We start from the raw sequence: 10,653 nt of genomic DNA, 5'->3' as shown, positions 1-10,653 counted from the left end.
CCGAGTGGCAGGCAGTGACTAGTGGGGCACCGCAGGGATCGGTCCTAGGACCCCAGCTATTCACAATATATATTAATGATGATCTAGACAAGGGAACTAGATGTAATAGCTCCAAGTTTGCAAATGACACAAAGCTGGGTGGGCGTGTGTGCTGTGAGGAGGATGCCGAGAAACTCTAGCATGATTTGGACAGGTTGGGTGATTGGGCAGAATCATGGCAGATGCAGTATAATGTGGATAAATGTGAGGTTATCCACTTTGTTGGCAAAAACAGGAAGGCAGATTATGATCTGAATGGCAATAGATTGGGAGAAGGGGAAGTGCAACGAGACCTGGGTGTCCTTGTGCACCAGTCACTGAAGGTAAGCATGCAGGTGCAGCAGGCGGTTAAGAAGGCAAATGGTATGTTGGCCTTCGTAGCGAGAGGGTTTGAGTACAAGAACAAGGATGTCTTGCTGCAGTTGTACAGGGCCTTGGTGAGACCACACCTTGAGTATTGTGTGCAGTTTTGGTCGCCTTATCTGAGGAAGGATCACAGAATCACAGAAACCCCACAGTGCAGATAGAGGCCATTTCGGCCATCGAGCCTGCACCGACACATATTCCACCCGATCCCCGTAACCCCACGTATTAATCCCCCTAACACTAAGGGTCAATTTATCATAGCCAATCAACCTAACCCGCACATCTTTGGACTGTGGGAGGAAACCGGAGCACCCGGAGGAAACCCACGCAAACACGGGGAGAATGTGCAAACTCCACACAGACAGTCGCCCGAGGCCGGATTCGAACTGGGTCCCTGGCGCTGTGAGGCAACAGTGCTAACCACTATGCCACCGTGCTGTTCTTGCCATGGAGGGAGTGCAGCGAAGATTCACCAGACTGATACCTGGGATGGCAGGAATGACGTATGAGGAGAGATTGGGTCGATTGGGCTTATACTCGCTGGAGTTTAGAAGAATGAGAGGGGATCTCAATGAAGCTTATAAAATTCTAACAGGACTAGACAGACTAGATGCAGGAAGGATGTTCCCGATGGCGAGGGAGTCCAGAACCAGGGGTCACAGTCTAATATAAGGGGTAAGCCATTTAGGACAGAAATGAGGAGGAATTTCTTCACCCAGAGAGTGGTGAACCTGTGGAATTCTCTACCACAGAAGGCAGTAGAGGCCAATTCATTAAATATATTCAAGAAGGAGTTAGATATATTTCTTAAGGCTAAAGGGATCAAGGGATATGGGGAGAAGGCAGGGACAGGGTACTGAATTTGGATGATCAGCCATGATCTCATTAAATGGCGGAGCAGGCTCGAGGGCCGAATGGCCGACTCCTGCTCCTATCTTCTATGTTTCCAAACTACAACTCCCACAATGCTGCCAATGCTGGGAGTTGTAGTTCTCACCGTCATCCCCATAACTGCAGCTCCTAAAAATAAACTACAATTCCCACAATGCGCTGCTGAGCGCATGCGGGGAGTTGTAGTTCCCAGCGCCAGTCACATGACCGCGGTGCCTCAGACTGAAACTACAACTCCCAGCGTCCCACTGTCCGGGGGTAGGACGGTGTGCGCCAAGTGCCCGGCGGAGACACACACAAAGCGGAGCGCGGTTTCGGGACAGGGATTAACCCCTGCGGGGCCTCGCTGCGGAAGGAGCGCCAGCCGGAGCCGCCGCCATATTGATTAGAGAAAGGGGGAAGAAGCGAGAGAGAGCGCGGGACAGGTAAAGCGCGACAGGCAGGGGCTCCAGCGGACACTCAGCGCCAGGCCGAGGCCCCAGAACCGAGCCCGGGACAACCCGCCTCAGCCCAGGGTCCACAACCCGGCTCCGTGCGAATTCCCCTCCTTCAACTCCGCCTTTTATTGTGGGTCTGAGGGGGTGGAGGAGCTTCCCCCGCCCATCCCCCTCACCAAACCCCCCTCCCCCAAACCCCCACCCCCACCCCCCCTCATCAAACCCCCTCCCCCAAACGCCTTCCTCATCAAACCCCCTCCCTCAACAAACCCCCTCCCCCCCACATCAAACCCCCTCCCCCCCATCAAAACCCCCCCCCCCATCAAGCACCTTCCCCTCCCCCTCCACTCCCCTCCCCTCCCCTCTCCCCCTCCCCTCTCCCCCTCCCCTCCCTTGCTCCCTCCCTCCTCCCTCCCTCCTCCCCTCCCTCCCTCGCTCCCTCCCCCCCCCCCTCCCTCCCTCGCTCCCTCCCCCCCCCCTCCCTCCCTCGCTCCCTCCCCCCCCTCCCTCCCTCGCTCCCTCCCCCCCCCTCCTCCCTCCCTCGCTCCCTCCCCCCCCCCTCCCTCCCTCGCTCCCTCCCCCCCTACCTCGCTCCCTCCCCCCTTCCTCGCTCGCTCCCCCCTCCCTCCCTCCTCCCTCGCCCCCCCTCCCTCCCCCCTCCCTCCCTCGCTCCCCCCTCCCTCCCCTCCCCCCTCCCTCCCTCCCTCGCTCCCCCCTCCCTCCCCCCTCCCTCCCCCCTCCCTCCCTCCCTCCCTCGCTCCCCCCTCCCTCCCTCGCTCCCCCCTCCCTCCCTCGCTCCCCCCCCTCCCTCGCTCCTCCCTCCCTCCCTCCCTCGCTCCCCCTCCCTCCCTCGCTCCCCCCTCCCTCGCTCCCCCCTCCCTCCCTCGCTCCCCCCCTCCCTCGCTCCTCCCTCCCTCGCTCCCTCGCTCCCCCCTCCCTCCCTGCCTCCCTCGCTCCCCCCTCCCTCGCCCCCTCCCCCCTCCCTCCCTCGCCCTCCCCCCTCCCCCCTCCCTCCCTCGCCCCTCCCCCCTCCCTCCCTCGCCCCTCCCTCCCTCCCTCCTCCCTCCCTCGCCCCTCCCTCCCTCGCCCCTCCCTCCCTCCCTCGCTCCCCCCCTCCCTCCCTCGCTCCCCCCTCCCTCCCTCGCTCCCCCCCTCCCTCCCTCGCTCCTCCCTCCCTCCCTCCCTCGCTCCCCCCTCCCTCCCTCGCTCCCCCCTCCCTCGCTCCCCCCTCCCTCCCTCGCTCCCCCCCTCCCTCGCTCCTCCCTCCCTCGCTCCCCTCGCTCCCCCCCCTCCCTCCCTCCCTCCCTCGCTCCCCCCCTCCCTCGCCCCTCCCCCCTCCCTCCCTCGCCCCTCCCCCCTCCCCCCTCCCTCCCTCGCCCCTCCCCCCTCCCTCCTCCCTCCCTCGCCCCTCCCTCCCTCGCCCCTCCCTCCCTCCCTCGCTCCGCCCTGCCTCGCTCCCCCCTCCTTCCCTCCCTCGCTCCCTCCCCCCTCCCTCGCTCGCTCCCTCCCCCCTCCCTCGCTCGCTCCCTCCCCCCCTCCCTCGCTAGCTCCCTCCCCCCTCCCTCGCTAGCTCCCTCCCCCCTCCCTCGCTCGCTCGCTCCCCCCCCCTCCCTCGCTCCCTCCCTCCCCCCTCCCTCCCTCCCCTCCCTCCGCTCCCTCCCTCCCTCCCTCGCTCCCTCCCCCCTCCCTCCCTCCCTCGCTCCCTCCCCCCCTCCCTCCCTCCCTCGCTCCCTCCCCGCTCCCCCCTCCCTCCCCTCCTCCCTCCCCCTCCCTCCCTCCCTCGCTCCCTCGCTCCCTCCCCCTCCCTCCCGCTCCCTCCCCCTCCCTCCCTCGCTCCCTCCCCCTCCCTCCCTCGCTCCCTCCCCCTCCCTCCCTCGCTCCCTCCCCCGCTCCTCCCCCTCCCTCCCTCGCTCCCTCCCCCTCCCTCCCTCCCTCGCTCCCTCCCCCTCCCTCCCTCGCTCCCTCCCCCTCCCTCCCTCGCTCCCTCCCCCTCCCTCCCTCGCTCCCTCCCCCCTCCCTCCCTCGCTCCCTCCCCCCTCCCTCCCTCGCTCCCTCCCCCCCTCCCTCCCTCGCTCCCTCCCCCCTCCCTCCCTCGCTCCCTCCCTCGCTCCCTCCCCACTCCCTCGCTCCCTCCTCCCTCGCTCCCTCCCCCCTCCCTCCCCTCGCTCCCTCCCCCCTCCCTCGCTCCCTCCCCCTCCCCCCTCGCTCCTCCCCCTCCCTCCCTCGCTCCCTCCCCCTCCCTCCCTCGCTCCCTCCCCCCTCCCTCCCTCGCTCCTCCCCCTCGCTCCCTCGCTCCCTCCCCCCTCCCTCCCTCGCTCCCACCTCCGCTCCCTCCCCCTTCCCTCCCTCGCTCCTCCTCCCTCGCTCCCCCTCCCTCCCTCCCCCCTCCCCCTCCCTCCCTCGCTCCTCCCCCTCGCTCCCTCCCCCTCCCTCCCTCCCTCCCTCCCTCGCTCCCTCCCCCTCCCTCCCTCGCTCCCTCCCCTCCCTCGCTCCTCCCCCTCCCTCCCTCGCTCCCTCCCCCCTCCCTCCCTCGCTCCCCCTCCCCCCTCCCTCCCTCGCTCCCTCCCCCCTCCCTCCCTCGCTCCCTCCCCCTCCTCCCTCGCTCCCTCCCCCCTCCCTCCCTCGCTCCCTCCCCCCTCCCTCCCTCGCTCCCTCCCCTCCCTCCCTCGCTCCCTCCCCTCCCTCCCTCGCTCCCTCCCCCTCCCTCCCTCCCTCCCTCCCCCTCCCTCCCTCGCTCCCTCCCCCTCCCTCCTCCCCCTCCCTCCCTCGCTCCCTCCCCCCTCCCTCCCTCGCTCCCTCCCCCTCCCTCCCTCGCTCCCCCTCCCCTCCCTCCCTCCCCTCCCTCCTCGCTCCCTCCCCCCTCCCTCCCTCGCTCCCTCCCCCTCCCTCCTCGCTCCCTCCCCCTCCCTCCCTCGCTCCCTCCCCCTCCCTCCCTCGCTCCCTCCCCTCCCTCCCTCGCTCCCTCCCCCTCCCATCCCTCGCTCCCTCCCCCTCCCTCCCTCGCTCCTCCCCCTCCCTCCCTCGCTCCCTCCCCTCCCTCCCTCGCTCCCTCCCCCCTCCTCCCTCGCTCCCTCCCCCTCCCTCCCTCGCTCCCTCCCCCCTCCCTCCCTCGCTCCCTCCCCCTCCCTCCCTCGCTCCCTCCCCCTCCCTCCCCTCGCTCCCTCCCTCGCTCCCTCCCCCTCCCTCCCTCGCTCCTCCCCCTCGCTCCCTCGCTCCCTCCCCCCTCCCTCCCTCGCTCCCTCCCTCCCTCGCTCCCTCCCCCCTCCCTCCCTCGCTCCCTCCCTCCCTCGCTCCCTCCCTCCTCGCTCCCTCCCTCCCTCGCTCCCTCCCCCCTCCTCCCTCGCTCCCTCCCCCCTCCCTCCCCTCGCTCCCTCCCCTCGCTCCCTCCCCGCTCCCTCCCCCTCCCTCCCTCGCTCCCTCCCCCCTCCCTCCCCTCCCTCCCTCGCTCCTCCCTCCCCTCGCTCCTCCCCCTCCCTCCTCGCTCCCTCCCCCCTCCCTCCCTCGCTCCCTCCCCCCTCCCTCCCTCGCTCCCTCCCCCTCCCTCCTCGCTCCCTCCCCCCTCCCTCCCTCGCTCCCTCCCCCCTCCCTCCCTCCTCCCTCGCTCCCTCCCCCCTCCCTCCCTCGCTCCCTCCCCCTCCCTCCCTCGCTCCCTCCCCCTCCCTCCCTCGCTCCCTCCCCCCTCCCTCCCTCGCTCCCTCCCCCCTCCCTCCCTCGCTCCCTCCCCCCTCCCTCCCTCGCTCCCTCCCCCTCCCTCCCTCCCCTCGCTCCCTCCCCCCTCCCTCCCTCGCTCCCTCCCCCCTCCCTCCCTCGCTCCCTCCCCCCTCCCTCCCTCGCTCCCTCCCTCGCTCCCTCCTCCCCTCCCTCCCTCGCTCCCTCCCCCCTCCCTCCCTCCCTCCCCTCCCTCCCTCGCTCCCTCCCCCTCCCTCCCTCGCTCCCCCCCCCTCCCTCCCTCGCTCCCTCCCCCCTCCCTCCCTCGCTCCCTCCCTCGCTCCCTCCCCCCTCCCTCCCTCGCTCCCTCCCCCTCCCTCCCTCCTCCCTCCCCCCTCCCTCCCTCGCTCCCTCCCCTCGCTCCCTCCCCCCTCCCTCCCTCGCTCCCTCCCCCCTCCCTCCCCTCCTCCCTCCCCCTCCCTCCCTCGCTCCCTCCCCCCTCCCTCCCTCGCTCCCCCTCCCCCTCCCTCCCCTCGCTCCCTCCCCCTCCCTCCCTCCCTCCCTCGCTCCCTCCCCCCTCCCTCCTCCCTCCCCCCTCCCTCCCTCGCTCCCTCCCCCCTCCCTCCCTCCCTCCCTCGCTCCCTCCCCCCTCCCTCCCTCGCTCCCTCCCCCCTCCCTCCCTCGCTCCCTCCCCCCTCCCTCCCTCGCTCCCTCCCCCCTCCCTCCCTCGCTCCCTCCCCCCTCCCTCCCTCGCTCCCTCCCCCCCTCCCTCCCCGCTCCCTCCCCCTCCCTCCCTCGCCCCTCCCCCCTCCCTCCTCCCCTCCCTCGCTCCCTCCCCCCTCCCTCCCCCTCCCTCGCTCCCCCTCCCTCCCTCGCTCCCTCCCCCCTCCCTCCCTCGCTCCCTCCCCCCTCCCTCCCTCGCTCCCTCCCCCTCCCTCCCTCGCTCCCTCTCCCTCGCTCCCTCCCCCTCCCTCCCTCGCTCGCTCCCTCGCTCCTCCCCCCTCCCTCCCTCGCTCCCTCCCTCGCTCCCTCCCCCCTCCCCTCCTCGCTCCTCCCCCTCCTCCCTCGCTCCCTCCCCCCTCCCCCTCCCTCCCTCGCTCCCCCCTCGCTCCCTCCCCCCTCCCTCCCTCGCTCCCTCCCCCCTCCCTCCCTCGCTCCCTCCCCCCTCCCTCCCTCGCTCCCTCCCCCCTCCCTCCCTCGCTCCCTCCCCCCTCGCTCCCTCCCCCCCTCCCTCCCTCCCCCTCCCTCCCTCGCTCCCCCTCCCTCCTCGCTCCCTCCCCCCTCCCTCCCTCGCTCCCTCCCCCTCCCTCCCTCGCTCCCTCTCCCTCCCTCGCTCCCTCTCCCTCGCTCCCTCCCCCTCCCTCCCTCGCTCCCTCCCCCTCCCTCCCTCGCTCCCTCCCTCGCTCCCCTCCCCCCCTCCCTCCCTCGCTCCCTCCCCCCTCCCTCCCTCGCTCCCTCCCCCCTCCCTCCCTCGCTCCCTCCCCGCCCTCCCTCCCTCGCTCCCTCCCCCCTCCCTCCCTCGCTCCCTCCCCCCTCCCTCCCTCGCTCCCTCCCCCTCCCTCCCTCGCTCCCTCCCCCCTCCCTCCCTCGCTCCCTCCCCCCTCCCTCCCTCGCTCCCTCCCCCCTCCCTCCCTCGCTCCCTCCCCCCTCCCTCCCTCGCTCCCTCCCCCCTCCCTCCCTCGCTCCCTCCCCCCTCCCTCCCTCGCTCCCTCCCCCTCCCTCCCTCGCTCCCTCCCCCCCCTCGCTCCCTCCCCCCCTCCCTCCCCCTCCCTCCCTCGCTCCCTCCCCCCTCCCTCCCTCGCTCCCTCCCCCCTCCCTCCCTCGCTCCCTCCCCCCTCCCTCCCTCGCTCCCCTCCCCTCCCTCCCCCCCTCCCTCCCTCCCTCGCTCCCTCCCCCCTCCCTCCCCCGCTCCCTCCCCCCCTCCTCCCCCGCTCCCTCCCCCTCCCTCCCCGCTCCCTCCCCTCCCTCCCTCGCTCCCTCCCCCTCCCTCCCTCGCTCCCTCCCCCTCCCTCCCTCGCTCCCTCCCCCTCCCTCCCTCGCTCCCTCCCCCCTCCCTCGCTCCCTCCCTCCCTCCCTCGCTCCCTCCCTCCCTCCCTCCCTCGCTCCCTCCCCCCTCCCTCCCTCCCCCCTCCCCCCTCCCTCGCTCCCTCCCCCCCTCCCTCGCTCCCTCCCCCCCCCTCCCTCGCTCCCTCCCCCCCCTCCCTCGCTCCCTCCCCCCCTCCCTCCCTCGCTCCCTACCCCCTCGCTCCCTCCCCCCTCCCTCCCTCCCTCCCTCCCTCCCTCCCCCCCTCCCTCCCCCCTCCCTCCCTCCCTCCCTTCCTCCCTCCCCCCTCCCCCTCCCTCCCTCGCTCCCCCCTCCCTCCCCCCTCCCTCCCTCGCTCCCCCCTCCCTCCCTCGCTCCCCCCTCCCTCCCTCGCTCCCCCCTCCCTCCCTCCCTCGCTCCCTCCCTCCCTCCCTCGCTCCCTCCCTCCCTCGCTCCTCCCTCCCTCCCTCCCTCCCCCCTCCCTCCCTCCCTCCTCCCCCCTTCCTCCCTCCCTCCCTCCCTCCCCCTTCCTCCCTCCCTCCCTCCCCCTTCCTCCCTCGCTCCCTCCCCCTTCCTCCCTCGCTCCCTCCCCCTTCCTCCCTCGCTCCCTCCCCCTCCCTCCCTCGCTCCTCCCCCCCCCTCCCTCCCTCCCTCCTCGCTCCCTCCCTCGCTCCCTCCCCCCCTCCCTCCCCCCCCTCCCTCCCCCCCTCCCTCCCTCCCTCCCCTGCCCCTCCCCCCTCCCTCCCTCGCTCCCTCCCTCGCTCCCTCCCTCCCTCGCTCCCTCCCTCCCTCGCTCCCTCCCCCCTCCCTCCCTCCCTCCCTCCCCCTTCCTCCCTCCCTCCCTCCCTCCCTCCCTCCCCCTTCCTCCCTCCCTCCCTCCCTCCCCCTTCCTCCCTCGCTCCCTCCCCCTTCCTCCCTCGCTCCCTCCCCCTTCCTCCCTCGCTCCCTCCCCCTCCCTCCCTCGCTCCCTCCCTCGCTCCCTCCCCCTCCCTCCCTCGCTCCCTCCCTCGCTCCCTCCCCCTCCCTCCCTCGCTCCCTCCCCTCCCTCCCTCGCTCCCTCCCCCTCCCTCCCTCGCTCCCTCCCTCGCTCCCTCCCCCTCCCTCCCTCGCTCCCTCCCCCTCCCTCCCTCGCTCCCTCCCCCTCCCTCCCTCGCTCCCTCCCCCTCCCTCCCTCGCTCCCTCCCCCTCCCTCCCTCGCTCCCTCCCCCTCCCTCCCTCGCTCCCTCCCCCTCCCTCCCTCGCTCCCTCCCCCTCCCTCCCTCGCTCCCTCCCTCGCTCCCTCCCCCTCCCTCCCTCGCTCCCTCCCCCTCCCTCCCTCGCTCCCTCCCCCTCCCTCCCTCGCTCCCTCCCCCTCCCTCCCTCGCTCCCTCCCCCTCCCTCCCTCGCTCCCTCCCCCTCCCTCCCTCGCTCCCTCCCCCTCCCCCCCTCCCCCTCCCCCCTCCCTCCTCGCTCCCCTCCCCCTCCCCCCTCCCTCCCTCGCTCCCTCCCCCTCCCCCCTCCCTCCCTCGCTCCCTCCCCCCTCCCTCCTCCCTCGCTCCCTCCCTCGCTCCCTCCCCCCTCTCCCTCCCCCCTCCCTCCCTCGCTCCCTCCCCCTCCCTCCCCCTCCCCCCTCCCTCCCTCGCTCCCTCGCTCCTCCCCCCTCCCCTCCCTCCCCCTCCCTCTCCTCCCTCCCCCCTCCCTCCCTCCCTCCCAAACCCCCTCCCCCCCTCCCCAAACCCCCTCCCCCCCCTCCCCAAACCCACTCCCCCCCTCCCCAAACCCACTCCCCCCCTCCCCAAACCACTCCCCCCCCTCCCCAAACCCACTCCCCCCCTCCCCAAACCCACTCCCCCCCCTCCCCAAACCCCCTCCCCCCCCTCCCCAAACCCCCCTCCCCCCCCTCCCCAAACCCCTCCCCCCCCTCCCCAAACCCCCTCCCCCCCCCCCTCCCCAAACCCCCTCCCACCCCTCCCCAAACCCCCTCCCTCCCCTCCCCAAACCCCCTCCCCTCCCCAAACCCTCCCTCCCCTCCCCAAACCCCCTCCTCCCCTCCCCAAACACCCTCCCCACCCCAAACACCCTCCCTCCCCACCCCACCCCAAACACCCTCCCCACCCCACCCCAAACACCCTCCCTCCCCACCCCACCCCAAACACCCTCCCTCCCCACCCCACCCCAAACACCCTCCTCCCCTCCCCAAACACCCTCCCCCTCCCCAAACACCCTCCCTCCCCTCCCCAAACACCCTCCCTCCCCTCCCCAAACACCCTCCCCAAACACCCTCCCTCCCCTCCCCAAACACCCTCCCCTCCCCCAAACACCCTCCCTCCCCTCCCCAAACACCCTCCCTCCCCTCCCCAAACACCCTCCCTCCCCTCCCCAAACACCCTCCCCTCCCCTCCCCAAACACCCTCCCCTCCCCTCCCCAAACACCCTCCCTCCCCTCCCCAAACACCCTCCCCCCCTCCCTCCCCCCCCAAACACCCTCCCTCCCCTCCCCAAACACCCCTCCCTCCCCTCCCCAAACACCCTCCCTCCCCTCCAACACCCTTCCCCCCCCCAAACCCCTTCCCCCCCCTCCCCAAACCCCTTCCCCACCCTCCCTCCCCTCCCCAAACCCCCTCCCCCCCCCAAACCCCCTCCATCCCCCTCCTCCCCTCCCCCTCCTCCCCCTCCCCTCCTCCCCCTCCTCCCTCCCCTCCTCCCTCCCCCTCCCCCCCTCCCCCCCCTCCCCCCTCCCCTCCCCCTCCCTCCCCTCCCCCCTCCCTCCCCTCCTCCCTCCCCTCTCCCCCTCCCCTCCTCCCCTCCCCCTCTCCCCCTCCTCTCCCCTCCTCCCCTCTCCCCTCCCCCCTCCCTCCCCTCCCCCTCCCTCCCTCCCCCCTCTCCCCCTCTCCCCCTCCCCCTCCCTCCCCCCTCCCTCCCCTCGCTCCCTCCCCCCTCCCTCCCTCGCTCCCTCCCCCCTCCCTCCCTCGCTCCCTCCCCCCTCCCTCCCTCGCCTCCTCCCTCCCTCCCTCCCTCGCTCCCTCCCCCCTCCTCCCTCGCTCCCTCCCCCCTCCCTCCCTCGCTCCCTCCCCCTCCCTCCCTCGCTCCCCTCCCCCCTCCTCCCTCGCTCCCTCCCCCCTCGCTCCCTCCCCCCTCGCTCCCTCCCCCTCTCCCTCCCCTCCCCCCCTCCCCTCCCCCTCGCTCCCTCCCCCCTCCCTCCCTCGCTCCCTCCCCCCTCCCTCCCTCGCTCCCTCCCCCCTCCCTCCCTCGCTCCTCCCCCCTCCCTCC

The 10,653-nt window shown here is 72.6% G+C and overlaps 1 protein-coding gene across 4 annotated transcripts in view; it reads left to right on the top strand.

The window, feature by feature from the left end:
* Positions 1 to 1,562: 1,562 nt before the first annotated feature.
* The window catches only part of LOC147116868 (casein kinase II subunit alpha), a 70,511-nt gene continuing 61,420 nt past the window's right edge, over positions 1,563 to 10,653 (top strand). For 3 of the 4 annotated variants that reach the window (XM_085987295.1, XM_085987293.1, XM_085987294.1), the window contains exon 1: positions 1,563 to 1,721. The gene's annotated coding sequence lies outside the window, so the exon portion shown is untranslated. The remainder of the gene's footprint in view (positions 1,722 to 10,653) is intronic. The other variant, XM_085987296.1, reaches the window with a different exon arrangement.

This window comes from Somniosus microcephalus, chromosome 5 (genome assembly GCF_052327205.1).
Source record: "Somniosus microcephalus isolate GS21.2 chromosome 5, FLI_Smic_1.0, whole genome shotgun sequence".
NCBI lineage: Eukaryota > Metazoa > Chordata > Chondrichthyes > Squaliformes > Somniosidae > Somniosus > Somniosus microcephalus.
Note: the sequence above shows the minus strand (reverse complement) of the source record. Positions and strands in the feature narration are given on the sequence as shown.